At 39.6% G+C, this 17676-nt stretch overlaps 1 protein-coding gene across 5 annotated transcripts in view; it reads left to right on the forward strand.

Annotated features, from left to right (window-relative positions):
- Positions 1-17676, forward strand: part of ctdp1 (CTD (carboxy-terminal domain, RNA polymerase II, polypeptide A) phosphatase, subunit 1) — a 343304-nt gene that overhangs the window by 305171 nt on the left and 20457 nt on the right. For 4 of the 5 annotated variants that reach the window (XM_069920830.1, XM_069920821.1, XM_069920823.1 and 1 more), the window contains one exon: positions 9441-9562. The gene's annotated coding sequence lies outside the window, so the exon portion shown is untranslated. Of the gene's footprint in view, positions 1-9440; positions 9563-9963; positions 10986-17676 lie in introns of those variants that run through there. The other variant, XM_069920824.1, reaches the window with a different exon arrangement.

Raw genomic sequence — 17676 nt, forward strand, 5'->3', positions numbered from 1 at the left:
CCACCTTACCTTCAATTTACCTGAAGACCATTGTTGATACCAGCCATGAATTGTAAGCTAATAAAAGTGTGTTTGTGCTCTATACAAGTTTCCAAATACTATCAATCACGGATGGTATGGATAAAAAGGGTTGGGATAGATCTAAAATTAAATGGGAAGCAGATATTGGTTTTACTTTTTCTGAAGAGGATTGGTTAGATATCTGTTATGATAGTGTTAACTAGATTGATAAATGCACATTATACAATGATTAATCACAATTTTTTACATCAATTATATTTGACAACTGAAAAATTTTTAAAAATATGGTTTTAATGAATCAGATTTGTGTTTTAGATGTGGTGATACGGTTGGAACTTTTTTTCATGCTGTTTGGTTATGTGTACACATACAATCTTTTTGGAAAGCAATTCAATTGTTTTTGGAACATTTATATAAGATTAAAATACTTCTAGACCTGACAATATTTTTGTTGGGTAAGTTGAAGCCTTTGGGATTAGATAAATTTCAGATTGCTTTTGTATATTTAGCTTTATCCGTAGCGAAAAAAATGTATTGCTAGTACATGGAAAGATACAAATACGATTGATATTAATAGATGGCATAATGAGATGAAATATTGTTTAATAATGGAAAAAATTACATGTTTCGCATGATAATTATATTTTTTTAATTAAAATGTGGCTGTTATACTCAGAATATTAACATTTCAATTTATATTGATTAGATTTTAATATGTGTATTTAACTTTTTTTTAATATTCTTTCTTTTTTCTTTTTTTATGGCTCTCCTTAGGAGAGTTGGCTGAAAGGTCTTTTCTTTTTTTTCTTTTTTTCTATATATATATAGAAAATAAATGTTCATGTTCATGTTTAATTGCTGTATATGTCATATATTATTTGTTTTTTGAACGAATAAATAAAGTTTTTTTTAAAAATCACGTTACAATAGCTTGATGATTCTAAATATAGAATAGGTATTTTAACAAGGCTTTCACACGTGAGGTTTAACTCTAATTTAAGAAATGTACAGAGGAGATTAATAATTGGAGGTTTTTTTGTCAAAGGGCTATTTCACCATACAAGTTAGAGTGGAAAATAATCTTACATCTTTGTGTCTTCACAATGTCCTAAAATGCTTTCAGTTAAGTGCAGACATTATTGTTTAATTGGCAATTTTCATAGGGGTTTATCAGGACAATAGAAGATCCTATGCATTATATCCAAGGGACCTGATAAAGGTAGTCAAGAATGACCAGAAAGAAAATTTGTTCCAGAGGAGTATGCCATTTAAATAAAATGAAGTAGGTAGATGCTCAACAATAATTGCCAATTTGCAATAGCAAAGTCTACAATAGGGGATGAAACCACTGAGGAGACATTTTGAGAGAGGGGTGAAAATGTGGAACCAGCTTGCCACATTGCCAAATGGCAGGAAGCTAATTAAAGACAAGCCAGTGAAGAAGGAGAACTGTATTAATAGGGTTAGACAATATAGGGAGAGAGAAGACCTGCCTTAAATATGTTCACCATGTAGTTTGTTAACGTGCTGCAAATTCCATGCAATTTTACATAATATTTCACAATCAATTTCTGTTGATGTAGACTGCATGAAATTCTTCAACGAGTGAAAAATATAAATGATGAGATCGATGCATATAAATGAATTTGATAACACAACTTCTGTTTCCTTTGTCAATTTTTTTGCAGATCTAAATTATAACAATTACAGCACAGGAACAGGCCATTTTGTCCCTTCTAGTCAGCACCAAATAAAATACTCTCCTCTAGTCCCACCTACCTGCACCCTGCTTATAACTCTCCATTCCCCTCCCATCCATATACCCATCCAATTTTTCCTTAAATGACAAAATTGACTCTGCAGCCACTACTTCTCCTGGAAGCTCATTCCACACAGCCACCACTCTCTGAGTGAACAAATTCCCCCTCATGTTATTTCTACACTTTTGCCCCTTAACTCATGACCTCTTGTTTCAATCTCTTATTCTTTGGCTTGGCTTCGCGGACAAAGATTTATGGAGGGGGTAAGAAGTCCACGTCAGCTGCAGGCTCGTTTGTGGCTGACAAGTCCGATGCGGGACAGGCAGACACGATTGCAGCGGTTGCAAGGGCAAATTGGTTGGTTGGGGTTGGGTGTTGGGTTTTTCCTCCTTTGCCTTTTGTCAGTGAGGTGGGCTCTGCGGTCTTCTTCAAAGGAGGTTGCTGCCCGCCAAACTGTGAGGTGCCAAGATGCACGGTTTGAGGCGTTATCAGCCCACTGGCGGTGGTCAATGTGGCAGGCACCAAGAGATTTCTTTAGGCAGTCCTTGTACCTTTTCTTTGGTGCACCTCTGTCACGGTGGCCAGTGGAGAGCTCGCCATATAACACGATCTTGGGAAGACGATGGTCCTCCATTCTGGAGACGTGACCCATCCAGCGCAGCTGGATCTTCAGCAGCGTGGACTCGATGCTGTCGACCTCTGCCATCTCGAGTACTTCGACGTTAGGGGTGTAAGCGCTCCAATGGATGTTGAGGATGGAGCGGAGACAACGCTGGTGGAAGCGTTCTAGGAGCCGTAGGTGGTGCCGGTAGAGGACCCATGATTCGGAGCCGAACAGGAGTGTGGGTATGACAACGGCTCTGTATACGCTTATCTTTGTGAGGTTTTTCAGTTGGTTGTTTTTCCAGACTCTTTTGTGTAGTCTTCCAAAGGCGCTATTTGCCTTGGCGAGTCTGTTGTCTATCTCATTGTCGATCCTTGCATCTGATGAAATGGTGCAGCCGAGATAGGTAAACTGGTTGACCGTTTTGAGTTTTGTGTGCCCGATGGAGATGTGGGGGGGCTGGTAGTCATGGTGAGGAGCTGGCTGATGGAGGACCTCTGTTTTCTTCAGGCTGACTTCCAGGCCAAACATTTTATACTCTTATACTCTTATACTCTCAATGGAAAAAGCCTATCCACCTCAACTCTATCTATCCCTCTCATAATCTTAAATACCTCTATCAAATCCCCTCTAAACCTTCTATGCTCCAAAGAATAAAGACCTAATTTGCTCAATCATTCTTTGTAATTTAGATGCTAAAACCCAGGTAACATTTTTGTAAATCTTCTCTGCACTCTCTCAACCTTGTTGATATCCTTCCTATAATTCGGTGACCAGACTGCACACAGTACTCTAAATTTGGCCTCACCAATGCCTTGAACAGTCTCAACTTCACTTCCAAACTTCTGTATTCTATGCATTGATTTATAAAGGCCAGCATACTAAAAGCCTTCTTCATCACCCTATCTACATGAGATTCTACCTTCAGGGAATGGTGCACCATTATTCCTAAATTTTCAATGCCCTTCCATTTACTACATATGTCCTGTTTTGATTATTCCTACCAAACTGAAGCACTTCACACTTCTCAGCATTAAATTCCATCTGCCATCTTTCAGCCCACTCTTCTAAGCAGTCCAAATCCCTCTGCAATCTTTGAAAACCTTCTTCATTATCCACAATTCCACCTATTTTAGTATTATCTGCATATTTACTAATTCCCATCATCCAGATCATTAATATATATATATATATATATATATATATATAAAACAAACAGCAATGGACCCAATACAGATCCCTGAGGCACACCGCTTGTCACTGGTCTCCAGCCTGACAAACAGTTATCCACTATGACTTTCTGGCATCTCCCTTCCAGCCATTGTTGAATCCATTTGACTATCTCAAAAATTAATACCTAATGACTGAATCTTCCTAACTAACCTTCCATGCGGAACATTATCAAAAGCCTTACTGAAGTCCATATAGACAACATCCACTGCTCTACCCTCATCAAGATTCCTAGTCACCTCTTCAAAAAAATTCAACAAGATCTTTCATGCACAAACTCATGTTGAGTGTTCCTGATCAGACCCTGTCTCTCCAGATACTTAATGTAAATATATTTATATATATATATATGTACACCCACAAATGCTATCTCTAAGAACGGTTTCCATTAATTTACCTACTACAGATGTCAAACTTACAGGCCGATAACTGCTAGGCTTCCTCTTCAAACCCTTTTTAAACAAAGGAACCACATGTGCAATATGCCAATCCTCCAGAACTATATCTATGTCTAATAACATTTGAAACACTATCAGGGCCTCTGCTATTTCCTAAATTCTCTCAAGGTCCTGGAGAAAATCTTATCAGGACCTGAAAACTTATCCATCTTTATATGCTTCAAAAGCTCTGGTACTTCCTCTTTCTTAATCTCTATAGTCTCCATAATTACCCTTTTTGGTTCCTTTACCCCACATAATTCAATATCCTTAGTGAATACTGAAGAAAAGAAATTGTTCAAGATCTCCCCCCATCTCTTTTGGCTCCACACACAGTTGTCCACTCTGTATCTCTAAGGAACCAATTTTATCCCTCACTCTCTTTTGCCATTATTTGTAGAAACATTTTGTATTTATTTTCACCCTGCTTACTGTAGCTACCTCATACCTTATTTTAGCTTTTCTAATTTCTTTCTGAAGATTCTTTTTACATTCAATGTATTCTTCACACATCTCCTTTATTTTTTGTTTCTTATATTTATTGTAGGTCTCCCTCTTTTTTCGAACCAAGTTTCCAATATCCTTTGAAAACCATGGCTCTCAAACTTTTGACCCTGCCTTTTAACCTAACAGGAACATATCCCTTTCCATAATTACATTGAAGCTAATGGGACTATGCTCACTGGACCCAAAGTGCTCCCCAACACACCCCTCTGTCACCTGACCTACCTCATTTCCCAACAGTAGATCCAACACTGCCCCTTCTCTAGTTGGTACCTCTTCGTATTGCTGTAAAAAAACTATTCTGCATACTTTTTACAAACTCCAACCCATCCAGCCCTTACACAGAATGGGTTTCCCAATCTATATGTGGAAAATTAAAATCTCCCACAGTCACATCCCTGTGCTTATAACAAATATCTGCTATGTCCCTACAAATTTGCTCCTCTAGTTCTAGTTCCCCATTAGGTAGTCTATTATACACCCCTATAAATGTAACTACCCCTTTCCCATTCCTCAATTCCATCCAAATTGCCTCCCTGGATGAGCCTTCTAATCTATCCTGCCTTAGCACTGCTATAATATTTTCTATGACACCTTCTTGCCCCTCCAATTCTATCACACCTAAAGCAACGAAATCCAGGAATAGTTAGCTATCAATCACATCCCTCCTGCAACCATGTTTCACTAATCACTACCACGTCATACTGCCAAGTGGCTATCCACACCCTCAGCTCATCCATCTTCCTTACAATACTCTTAGCATTAAAGTATATGCATTTCAGAGATTCCTCACTTCTTAATCTCTGTTTTCCCCTATCTTTACAAACAACTCTATTATGTTCTTTTTCTATCATCTCCCCTCCATCTTCCTACACAGCATCTCCCTTCTCTATCACCTGCCTTTCCATACTCATACACTGTCTACAAGCTTTCTCTGTTTGCAATCTAACATTCTCCATGCTCTTCTCTTCCATTTGGTTCCCTCTACCCAACCATTCTAGCTTTAAGTCTCCTGAGTAGCCTTAGTAAATGTCCCTGCCAGGATCCTGGTTGCCCTGGGATTCAAGTGCAACCTGTCCTTTCTGTACAGGTCACATCTACCCCAAAAATGGTCCCAGTGATCCAGAAATTTGAATCCCTGCGCCTTGCTCCACCCCTTCAGCCACACATTCATCTTCTATTCCTGCTCTCACTGTCGTATGGCACAGGCAGTAATCCAGAGATTACTCCCTTTGTGGTCCTTCTTTTCAATTCCATACCTAAATCTCTGTACTCACTTTTCAGGATCTCTTCTCTATTCCTCCCTACATCATCGGTACCTACATGTACCATGACCTCTGGCTCATCTCCCTCCCACTTTAGGATGTCTTGGACACGAGCAGTAACATCCCAGATGCTGGCACCAGGGAGGCAAACCACCATCTGGTTCTCCATACTGCGTCCTCAGAATCCCCTAACTGTCCTTCTAAGTATTCCCCTATGACTATTCCTTTCCCTACCTTTCTGAGCCACAGGGGCCGACCCTGTGCCAGAGACATAGCCACTGTTGCTTTCCCCAGCTTGGCTCTCTCCTTCCCCACCACCCCCCCCACCCACCCCCCCCCAACAGTACTCAAAGAGGAGTCTTATCATTGATGGTGAAAGCCACAGGGGTCCTCTCTAACATCTTACTCTTCCCCTTCCTTCTCCTAACTATGACCCACTTGTCCTCCTTCTGCGGCCCTGGTGTGACCACCTGGCTGTAACTCCTGTCTTTGACGTCCTCACTTTCCCTGACCAGAGCGAGGTCATCAGGCTGCAGCTCCAGTTCCCTAACACAGTCCCTGAGAAGCCACAGCTCAGCACACCTGAAGTGCCAGTTGATGAAGTAGACAAAGATGATGTAGTCAAACAATAATCATGGCTTTTATTAGCAGAAACTCATGGTACAATAATGAAAGACAATAGATCCATATACAGTTATATCCAAGGGGAGTGTCCTTAACAGTAAAGATAATGCACAGCCAATGTTAGTACAACAAGGGTCACCAGAGGGGAGACAGGCAGCTTGGCAGACATTCACCACAACACCTGGTGCAGATATGGACATCCAGTAGGCTAGAAGACTCCAGGATCTCCCACATCTGACATCGAGAACAGCAAACTGCTCTCACATTCATCCTTTTTCCCTTTCCTCAAATGCAGTGGAAACAGCTTTACCTCAATGTGAACAAGCTTGACCTCAGCCTCTGCTCAACCCTAGCCTCTGCTCACCGAGGCCTCGTGAGCCAAAGCCTCTAAGACCCACTTCTTCTCTGTGCCACTCTTCGCTGGCTGGTTCTTTACCTTACCCTCCTTTTATTGGCCCTCTACCAATTAATGTCACTCTCTCCTCACCCCCTCCTCCACTGGATACCTCCTAACTCCAACACCTCCAACTCCTCGCTCAAACCACTAGGCCCAAGCTCTGGTAAGTACTCTAAGTCCTTACCTTGCTGTCAATTCATTTTATCTTAATGCTGCTAATGCTTCTTTTCTCTGCTGTTACTTGATTCCAAGCTCTATCATGGGGAGACATGGTTTCCCAAAAATGGTCCCATTCTCCCACCAGCTCTTTTATCATTACTCCAAACTTCCTTCCACGTTAGAGTATCAACAGACTTGCGGTGGAGTGTGGCCATCTTTAACCCTAAGAAAGCATAACTATGAGAGCACCAAAGCCTCTACTTTTTCAGAAGATGATTATTTATAGGTTGAGGAGTCCATGTCATTATTCCAACTCTTCACTATCCACCATCTCTGAAAAAATGGATCAAATTTCCACCACCATTCTTGCTATTCAAGCTCATTTCCCGCCCCCCCCCCCCCCCCCACACAATTCCCAGATCAACTGTTCTGCTCACTCCCAGCCTCTCAATCAGCAACTTCCTTCTTAAAGACTCTACTTTTCAGAACACTGGTAAGGTGAAAGATTTAAAGGGAACCTGAGGGGCAACATTTTCACACAGGGTGGATGATGGGTATATGGAATCAGCTGATGAAGCAAGTTATAGAGGTCAGTACAATTGTGATGATTCAATGACATGACAGGTAATTTGATTGGACAGGTTTAGAAGGAAATGGGGTAGCCTGGACAAGATGGGCTGGGAGTCTGGTTCTGAGTTGTGTACCTCTGTAACAGTTTCATTTCCAGTTTATGGGAGAGAAATTGCATTTCTTCACCACCGTCTAACAAAAATTTACAAGCCAATTAGCCTTTCCCCCTCCTTACTTTGTTTTATTGATTTTAGCTGTGCCTCCTGACTGACCAATGAAAAACAGTTTTTACTTCCTATTATTTGTTAATCCCAAACAATCAAAGGCACCAAATTATATTTGGCTTCTTTACCACCTCCCACAGGCACTGATATTTTGATAGCAGATCTCCAAAAGAATATCACGCATGAACTCTTGATGAAGGAACACTGCCCACCAGCATGCCAGAGCTGACCACAGTACAGCCATTAATGGCTCTTTGTCCATATTCCTCAGAACACTTGTTCATAAATTGTGACCACAATCTCATCCATATAGTTAATCCCTAATTATAAATGGTGTCTCGCAGACCAGTGTTCATCATTATTAATTAGAGGCTTTACTGGTTACACCAAGCATCACAAATTGAAACAAGTTATCAGGAGCCAAACTTTACTAACTCTTTCAAGCCTTGGTTGAAGAGGTGCAAGCTGTCCAAGAAACATTGGAAAGCTCTTGATTGTGAGGAGAGACACATTCAATGCCATGCACTTCCTGAAGTGACTAAGAAGAATTAGGGCAGGTAAGGGAGCTTAAGATGAAGGGTATGAATAAAAGAGATTCTAACGAGGCTCAGGACCCGAAAACAAATTGTGGCAGTGATCTGGGTGAACGTGATTATGTGTTTCAGAAGGAAATTCTGTGAGTCTATATTTTCTTTCAATTCATGCACAGGTTGGTGGGAGTGCATTTCTGGAAAAGGACAGCATTTCATGTCCATCTGTAATTGTGCTTGAGCTAAGTGGCTTGCTGACCTCCTTCTGATTTGGAGTAATGTTCAGCTCAGACAATGATAACAGATTTCCTTCCCTTGTGGGGCTGAATCAACTAGATTTTTTTTAGTCAAATTGATAACATTAAGCTCACAATTATAGATGACAGGCTTCTTGATACTGATTTAATTAATTAAACAAACAAGTTCTGTATTGATAATGCTGCATCAACCACTGAGTGGGCATTGGAGATGGGACTGGAGATAAAGCATAACAAACAGTTTATTATACATCAACTGTCTTGGAAAGAGCTTGTTTATATCTATAACTCTCTCTGCCTTGGGAAAGCAAAGACTCACCCCACCCCAACCACACTTTCTTCACCCCCTTCTGTCAGTGAGATCATGCACCACCAGATTCAAAGACAGTTTATTGTCAAACTGATGAATGAATCACAATGGTAAAATTATGTTGCTTTGTCTGCATGAACTAATCCCTTTCTGTAACTCTGCATTTATATCCTGTGTTTTACTTGGTGCACTATGGATGAAATGTCTAGCTGGACTGCTTGTAAAACAAATCATCTCTGCACATTGGTTCTTGGAACACTAAACTTTCATTTGAACTTAAAAAATGAAGGATACAGAAACTACAGGGGAAAAAAAAAGAGGCTGCAGATGCTGGAATCCAGCACAAAAACAGAATGCTGGAAGATCTTACAGATCAAGCAACATCTGTGAAGACTGAAGGGTAAATGGGTGTTGTGGGTTGAGACCCTACATCAGTACTAAAGGGCAGAGGAAAGATTGCCAGTATGCAGCAGTAATCAATTTTCCAGGCTTTGAAACTGGGATTCCATTTATATCACCATCTTAATGTCATACCTTGTTTCTTACAGGCATGAAGATCCAGATATTGAAATAGAAGAAGCAATATCCAAATGAATTGATAGAGCATGGATTGGGTGTCGCATGACTGAGAGCACTCAAGACCAGAGAGAGTACAACACGTTTTTATTCAGTAAGAATAACATACAATAGTCTTTGGACTGAACTGGGGTTTTGGCGGGGGTCCAGGGTTTATATTGGGAGATGCGGGGGGCGGAGTTGGGGGACGAGCCAGTATTGAATTCCCAATTCACTACATTGGGGTACAGGGAAAATTAAGCTGAGGTCTGCATCTCAAAGAACGTATGGTTGGGATAGCAGAATGGGTAAGGTAGATATTAGGTATAAAGGGACAAATACATCCATGATATAAGAATGAGAAAGGTCATCTACCAAGAGTGGAAATATTTAAAATGGAGAGGAACTGGAGGAAACCATGGTGCAGAGGATCACTAGTTATCTATTCTAATAGTAAAATTAGATGCAGTAATAAGCAAAGAGGAACAGAATCCTTGTGTTTTTTTACTTTGACAGTAAGGAGTGGTTTACACCAGATCACTTTGGAGTCATCATGTGTGTTAAGTCGGTGCACAGTTGGAAGAAAATAAAGTCACATCTAAAGTGCTTTGCAAATTCATTAGGGTGTTTCCATGGATGAGTGGCCATCTATGGTAATTCTTGGCCGCCATGGTTAAAATTTGAACATTGTCGCAGGTCCATCTTGCACAAGTCCTTCTCTGTGCTGGAGCAGTTGATTGTGGTTTAGTGAAGAATTTCCAAAGGTAGCTTTCCTTGTATAAAGAGAACCACACACAACTATAACTCATGCAGCTCCTAGTTAATACTGATGGCAGTTACTCCAACAGTTGTGTGACTGAAATCTGCTGTACACTATTCTCTTGTTATAACATAAAAGACAAGGGCCAATTTCCACAGAGGTGGAGAAGGTAAGCAAAATTAAATTCCTGGAAGTCACTATCTTTGAGGATCTTTCATGGACCCAACATACTAATGACATCATGAAGAAAGTACATCAACACCTCTACTTCCTCAGGAGTTTGCAGATGTTTAATATGTCTTCCGAAACCGTGGCAAACCTCTCCAGATGTGTAGTGGAAAGTGTGCTGACCAGCTATATTATGGCCTAGTTTGGAGAAACCAATACCCCTGAGTGTAAAGCCCTGCAAAAGGTAGTGGACACAGCCTAGGACATCACAGGCAAACCCTCCCCAATATCGAGAACATCTGCATGCAACACTGCCATTGGAAAGCAGCAGCAATCATTAAGGGTCCACAGCACCCAGGACATGCTCTGTTCTCGCTGCTGCCATCAGGAAAGAGGTACAGGTAAAACAGGTCTCGTATCGCTAGTTTCAGGAATAACTGTTACCTCTCAACCATCAGTCTCCTGAAGAACAGGCTCATTCAGAGACTCATTTAAGGACTCTTATTTTTCTCATTATTTATTACTGACTATTTATTTATCTGTATTTTCAAGATCAGTTTGTTCATTTTTCTTTTGTTTACCTTTCTTTCTTCTTGAGCACAGTTTATAGTAGTCGGTAATTAGAAATCCTGCCTTGCCTGCAGGAAAAAAATCTCAGGGCTGTTTGTGATTGAATGTATGAAAAATACTCTGACAATAAATTTGAACATTAAATTTTGATGCTTGACAAGATCATTTATTATCGTGATTATACATTTTATAACAAGATGGGAGACCATTCAAATCTTTACCAGCTCCCAGAGAAATAATATCACCGTTATATTTCCCTGTACCACATTCTATCATACACCAAAATTCCCCGATTTTCCACCATTTACACCAGAGGTAATTTACAGCAGCCACTTAACCTAACAGCTGGCATGTCTTTAGGATGTGGGAGGAAACTAGAGCACTCAGAGGAAAACCCAAGCAGTCACATGGAGAACATACAAACTCCACATGAAACACTACAGGATGTCAGGATCAGAGCTGGGTTCCTGCGGCAGTGAGGTGGCTGCACTACCTACAGCATCATCAGGCCACTTGTCTTTAAAATTATCCTATGAGATCTTTTCGGCTGAGAAAGATGGTAAGTCCCTTCAGAATAGATATACATGTATATTGTGCTGACATCTATATCTCACCTTCATTTACATATAAACACAGGAACTGCCCCTTGAGCCTCCGCCATTCAAAGAGATCAAGGCTGATCTAATTGTAAACTCAACTCTATATCTCACCGACTATGAAATTCTTTCACTCCTTCCTTGCAAATATATTTCTATCTCTATCCTAAAAATTAGTCAGACTGTCCTTCCACTGTCCTTTGCGAAAAAAATTTCCAAAGGCTCACACCTCGCAGAGAGAAAACATTTACCCTAATCTCTGCTTTAAAAAGGCCCCTCCTTTTTAAAAAAAAAACACTGACTTTAGTTCCCAAATTTATTTCCCTCTGGGTGCTAGATAGACTTGAAAATATAGAAATTTAAATTACTTAACATTACCAGTTGAGAATGGGAATAAATATTTAATTCATTATTAGTTTTACCTTGAATCTTATAGCCATTCTTCAATTAATGTAGAGCAAATAAGTGAAAAAGGTAAAATAAAATGGATCCTGATTGAAACATTTTATAAGGATAATGCAGGATTGTTGCACAGCCTCCAGGACCTTAAATGTTTTAACTAAATTGACACTTACTTTTCTAAACTCCCATGAATACAAGTGTAGCCCATCAACTCACTCTCATGAGGTAACCCAGCCATTCCAGGCCCCCAGTAAACCTTGATTAAATAATACACTACTTTGTTCAAGCAGCAACTGTGATCGAGGGTTGAAGGGCGGGGGAAGAATTATCGACGTTTCATGTCAAGACTGAGAAAGTGAAAGCTAGCATACAGAGATGAGGGTGAGAGAGGTGTTTATAGAGCACTGAAGAAGGATGATGGCCAGATGGAGCCAAGTAAGGGAAGAGGAGGGGTGACACATGGCAGGTGAGTGCCAGGTGGAAGCAAAGATAGATAGAGAGAAAGTAAAGGGCAGAGGAGCCAGGTGAAGGGAGGGTGCAGCTGGAAACAGCTGATGGAGATTGATAGGTGATAAGTGCTGGAAGTTAATATCTGAGGAAGGTGATAATGGGAACATTTGCATAGGGGAAGGGGAAATGAAACTAGAGACAGAGGGGATCCAGTGGGTGAAATGTATGGCTGGTAGGTGGATGGAAGAAGGACAGGGAGGGCAATGAATTGGATGGGCCAGAGAGCAGGTGTAGGAAAGAGGGCAAAAATGGGAGGATCACAAAGAGAGAGAGAGGTGGGGGGAGGGGAATCCAGGAGAGAAGTGTTATCTAAATTAGGAAATCCAATGTCCTACCTTTTTATTCCATTTTCACCAGCTCGTTCTGCATCCCAACTCCACTCCTCCTTGTCACCCTGTGTCTATCATCCTTCATTACTCTACTGTACACCCATCACTGAGAAGCTCCTGTCTCACCCCTTCCCTTTTCCCCTGTCCACTAGATATCCTCCCTCTCCACTTTCAGACTTGGTGCAGGGATTCAGCCTGAAAGGTCAACATTGGCCACACCTACATATCCTCGATTACTTCTGTCCTGACCTCTTCCATCCCCAGGCGCACAAAGACAGGATTCCCCTCGTCCTCACCTACCACCCATCAGCATCCTTGTTCACATATCATCCTCTGCCATTTCAGTCACCTGCTACATGATCCCACCACCAGACTCATACTCCCCTCTCTGCCTTCCACAGGGACCACTCCCACCATGACTCCCTTATCCACTGCTCCCTCCCTTCCAATCGCCTCTACCCCTGTAGTTCATTAGATGTTCGACTAGCGCCCACACCTCCATCCTCACCACTATTCAGGGCCCCAAACAGTCCTTCCAAATAAAACAACATTTCACATGAACGTGCAGGGGTCATCTACTGCATCCAGTGCTCCCGTTGTGATTTCCTCTACATCAGAGAGACAGGGTGCAGACTAGAAGATCGCTTTGTGAGCACCTCGGCTCGGTCCGCTGCAATAGAATGGATTTCCCAGTAGCTACCTATTTCAATTCCCCATTGCATTCCCTTGCTGACATGTCTGTCATGGTCTCGTGCACTGTCAGACTGAGACCACTTGCAAATTGGAGGAACAACACCTCATCTTCCATCTGGGCACCCTCCAACCGGATGGCATTAACATTGACATCTATGGTTTCCATTAAATTACCCCCTTCTTCTTTCCCTGTCACCTTTCCCCATCTCTCTTTCTCTCCTTTCACTGAGCCAAAAATCAATTCTCACCTTTCCTTTTATCATCATATCCAATTTAACATCTTTTGACTGTTGGTCTGGACTCCTCCCCCTCCCATTCTTCAGTCTTTATTCAGATGCCTTCCTGCTTTTTGTTTATATCTTGAAAAAGGGCTTAGGCCCAAAATATCGGTAATATGTTGTTACATCCTATGGACGCTGCAAGACTGTGTTCCTCCAGCATTTCTGTGTGTTTTTACTACAATCACAGCATCTGCAGACACTTGTGTTTCACAACAATTCACCCCCCCCCCCCAAAGATGCTGCCTAACCATCGGAGTCTTCCAGCATTAAACTAGATAGTCAAGAGGAAAGACACATGAATCTTGATGAAAATGAGAGTTTCTCCAGCAGTTTGTCCTTTGCTCCAGATTTCCATGTGGACCATCTCTTGTGTCTCCATTCAGTCAACCTTCGCTGAACTGCTTCTACTACATTATTATCCTCTGTTAAATAAGGAAACTAGTACTTTACACAGTATACCAAATGTGCTCTCACTAATACTGTATATTTGGTTTCAATTCTAAGGTAATAAATAATTATTTTTAATTAAAATTTTTAATTTAGACATGCAACATGGTAATAGACCCTTTCAGCACCAGAGCCCATGCCGCTCAATTGCACCCAATTGACCCCCGTATGTTTCAAGCTGTGGGAGGAAACTGGAGCCCCCAGGGAAAACCCACGCAGACACAGGGAGAACGTACAAACTCCTTACAGTCAGCGTGAGATTGGAACCCCAGTGCTGATCGCTGGTGCTGTAAAAGCATTGCACTAACTCCTATGCTATGCTAACCGTGCCACCCATTATACTGTTAGATTTCCTAATTATGGTTGTACCTATATATTGGCCTTTTGTCAATCTTCTCTTGGGCATTTACATACCCTTTCATCTCTCTTATTTTAGATAATATAATTCCTTTTTTTCTTGCTAAAATAGATAATTTCACATTTGCCAACATTATATTCTGCTTATCAGGTCATTAACCAATTTTATTCTGAAATCAGAACTCATTTCATTTAAATCTTTCCTGCATAATTTTTGTGTGATCTTCGCAACATTTTCCTCAATTAGCAAGCAATTTCTTTTAAACTTTTTGCTTTTTGGTTTACATTAATTTAAGAATGGCTTAATATCCAAAGTAACACTAATAATGAATTAAATATTTATTATTGCTTTCAATCAGCCATATTAGCCTATTTTAATTCACTATATTTTCATCCATAGTTAGCATACAGTGGAAAGTAACTTTTTTATTAACTGCAGTAATATCTTTAGAGCTGTCATTGAGATAATCTGAACTTCATGTCTTTGGGAGAATAAAATCAGTGCACCAATGGCGAACATTCTGGGCTATAATTTATTATTCTACAAATTTGTTAAACCAATGACACCAGCTGTGTTCCAAAAATAATTCACTGTGTATTACTAATTATTTTAATTTTTCCTATCTTTGATCTTGAATTCCCTTGGGTCTTTACAGAACCCTCCATATGGCAGACTTCCCTTGCTCCTCAGGACAGCTTTTCTAGACTGCAGACAACAGGGAAATTCTCCTCCCTCCTCAGTGGACTCTCTTCACCAGATAGTTGGTGGGATATTTCATAACTTCCATTGGAGTCCATGATCCCATCACCAGTTTAGTGGGAAATCCCATATCCTTTCCTCTCCCATTTCTTTCTTCCATTCTTTCTACCCACCCCTTCTTTTCCCTCTCCTCTTTCGTATTCCCATGTATTTTTCTTCCTTTCTATTTTTGCTTCTTACACCAAACTTTTAACCCCTCCCTTCATTTCCTTCCCTTCTTCCCACTTCTTTCTCTTCATTCACCCTTCTCCCTTTGCTGCACCCTCTTCACTTTCCTCTTCTTTGACTCCTCCCTTCTTCACCCCCTCTCTTTCTTAGCCTTCCTTTACTTTCTCCCCCTCATTTTCTCCTTTTCTTTGCACCCCTTTCTCCCTCTGTCTCTCCCTATCTCTCCCATTTTTTTCCTTCCTCTTCCTCATTCTCTACATTCTTTCCCTTTCTGCCCACCAACCTCTTCCCACCTCCCATTTTTCAACTCCTCTCCCACCTTTACTTTTATCCTATTTTTTTCCACCTCATTTTCTTTCTCTCTTGCCTCATCACTTTTCCCCTTTCCTTCATTTCTCAAATTTCCTCAGTTTTTCTGCCTCATTTTCCTTGCCTCGCTCTTCTTTTTCTCTCCCCTCTCTCTCTCTCTCCATTTGTCCCCTTCTCTTTTCCATCCTCTCCCTCTCTCTCACTTCCTGTGATGTGTTAACTTTTCTATTAATGAAGTTACTTTTGCATTGTTTGGTGTGGTGAGTTTTTCATGTTATTGTTTTTTGTTTTTTTTTTCCACAACTTTATTTATTCATTCAACAAGGTTATTACATACAGTAAAAAAAAAGTACATATTGTGAACAATAAAAAAGAAAAGAAAGGAAAAAAGAAGAACCCCCCCCTCCCCCTCTCAGCCGGCTCTCTTTAGGAGAGCCAAAGATAAAAAAAAACTAAAATATAAACTGAAATATATTTACTAAAATCTAATCAAAGTAAATTTAAATGTAAATATTCTGAATATAAAGACCATTTATTTAGAAAAAAAGAATAATTATCATGTAAAACATACGTGATTTTTTTCCATTACCAAACAAGTTTTCATCTCATTATGCCATCTATTAATATCAATCACATTAGCATTTTTCCATGTACTTGCAATACATTTTTTTGTTACAGATAAAGCTAAATATACAAAAGCAATCTGAAATTTATCTAATCCCAAATCTTTCAAAGGCTTCAACTTACCCAACAAAAACATTTTCAGGTCTAGAAGTATTTTAATCTTATACAAATGTTCCAAAAACAATTGAATTGCTTTCCAAAAAGATTGTATGTGTACACATAACCAAGCAGCATGAAAAAAAGTTCCAACTGAATTACTACATCTAAAACAAGAGTCTGATTCACTAAAACCATATTATTTTTAACTTTTCAGGTGTTAAATACAATTGATGTAAAAAAATTGTAATTAACCATTGCATAACGAACATTTATCAATCTAGTAACATTATCATGACAAATATCTAACCAGTCATCCTTGGAAAAAATAAAATTAATATCCTTTTCCCATTTAATCTTAGATCTATCCTATCCCTTTTTTTCCATATTCTCCTGTAATATTTGGTACATCAATGAAATATATCCCTTCTTTGGTACAATCACAAGAAAAAATTCAAATTTAGTCAATTTAGGTAAAGTCATATCTCTACCAAATATTTGTTTTACTAAGGATTGAAGTTGATAATAAATGAATAAAGAATTCTCATTAATACCAAAATCTTCCCTCATTTGATTAAAGGATGAAAATTTACCTTCTTTAAAACAATCCCCCAAATTTTTTATATCTTTAGATTTCCAATGTAATAAACATTGATTATGCATTGAAAAAAGAATAAATTGATTGTTATATAACGGTGTTAAAGTCAATAATTTACCCTTAGAATCTATCGTTCCATTTTTCCTCATCCATAACTTCATTAAATGTTTTAGTAGAGGCGCATTATATTGTTGTAATAAATTTAAATTCCACTGAAACAAAAATTGATGTATTTCAAATTCAAAAATATTCACCATCTCAATTTTAGCCCAACTAGGGGGGGCGTTCCAAATCCATTAAAGAACTAATAAATTTAAGTTGAACTGCCTCATAATAATTTTGAAAATGTGGTAAAAGTAATCCCCCTAATGCATATTTCCAAGTTAACTTATTCAAAGCTACTCTCGGAAATTTACCCTTCCGTAAAAATTCCCTAACCATTTTATTTAAATCTCGGAAAAAATTCTTATTAAATAAACACAGAATTGACTGAAACAAATATTGTATATGTGGAAAGATATTCATTTTAATTGTATTTATTCTTCCAATTAAATTTATAGG

This window comes from Narcine bancroftii, chromosome 2 (assembly GCF_036971445.1).
Source record: "Narcine bancroftii isolate sNarBan1 chromosome 2, sNarBan1.hap1, whole genome shotgun sequence".
NCBI classification, from domain to species: Eukaryota; Metazoa; Chordata; class Chondrichthyes; order Torpediniformes; family Narcinidae; genus Narcine; species Narcine bancroftii.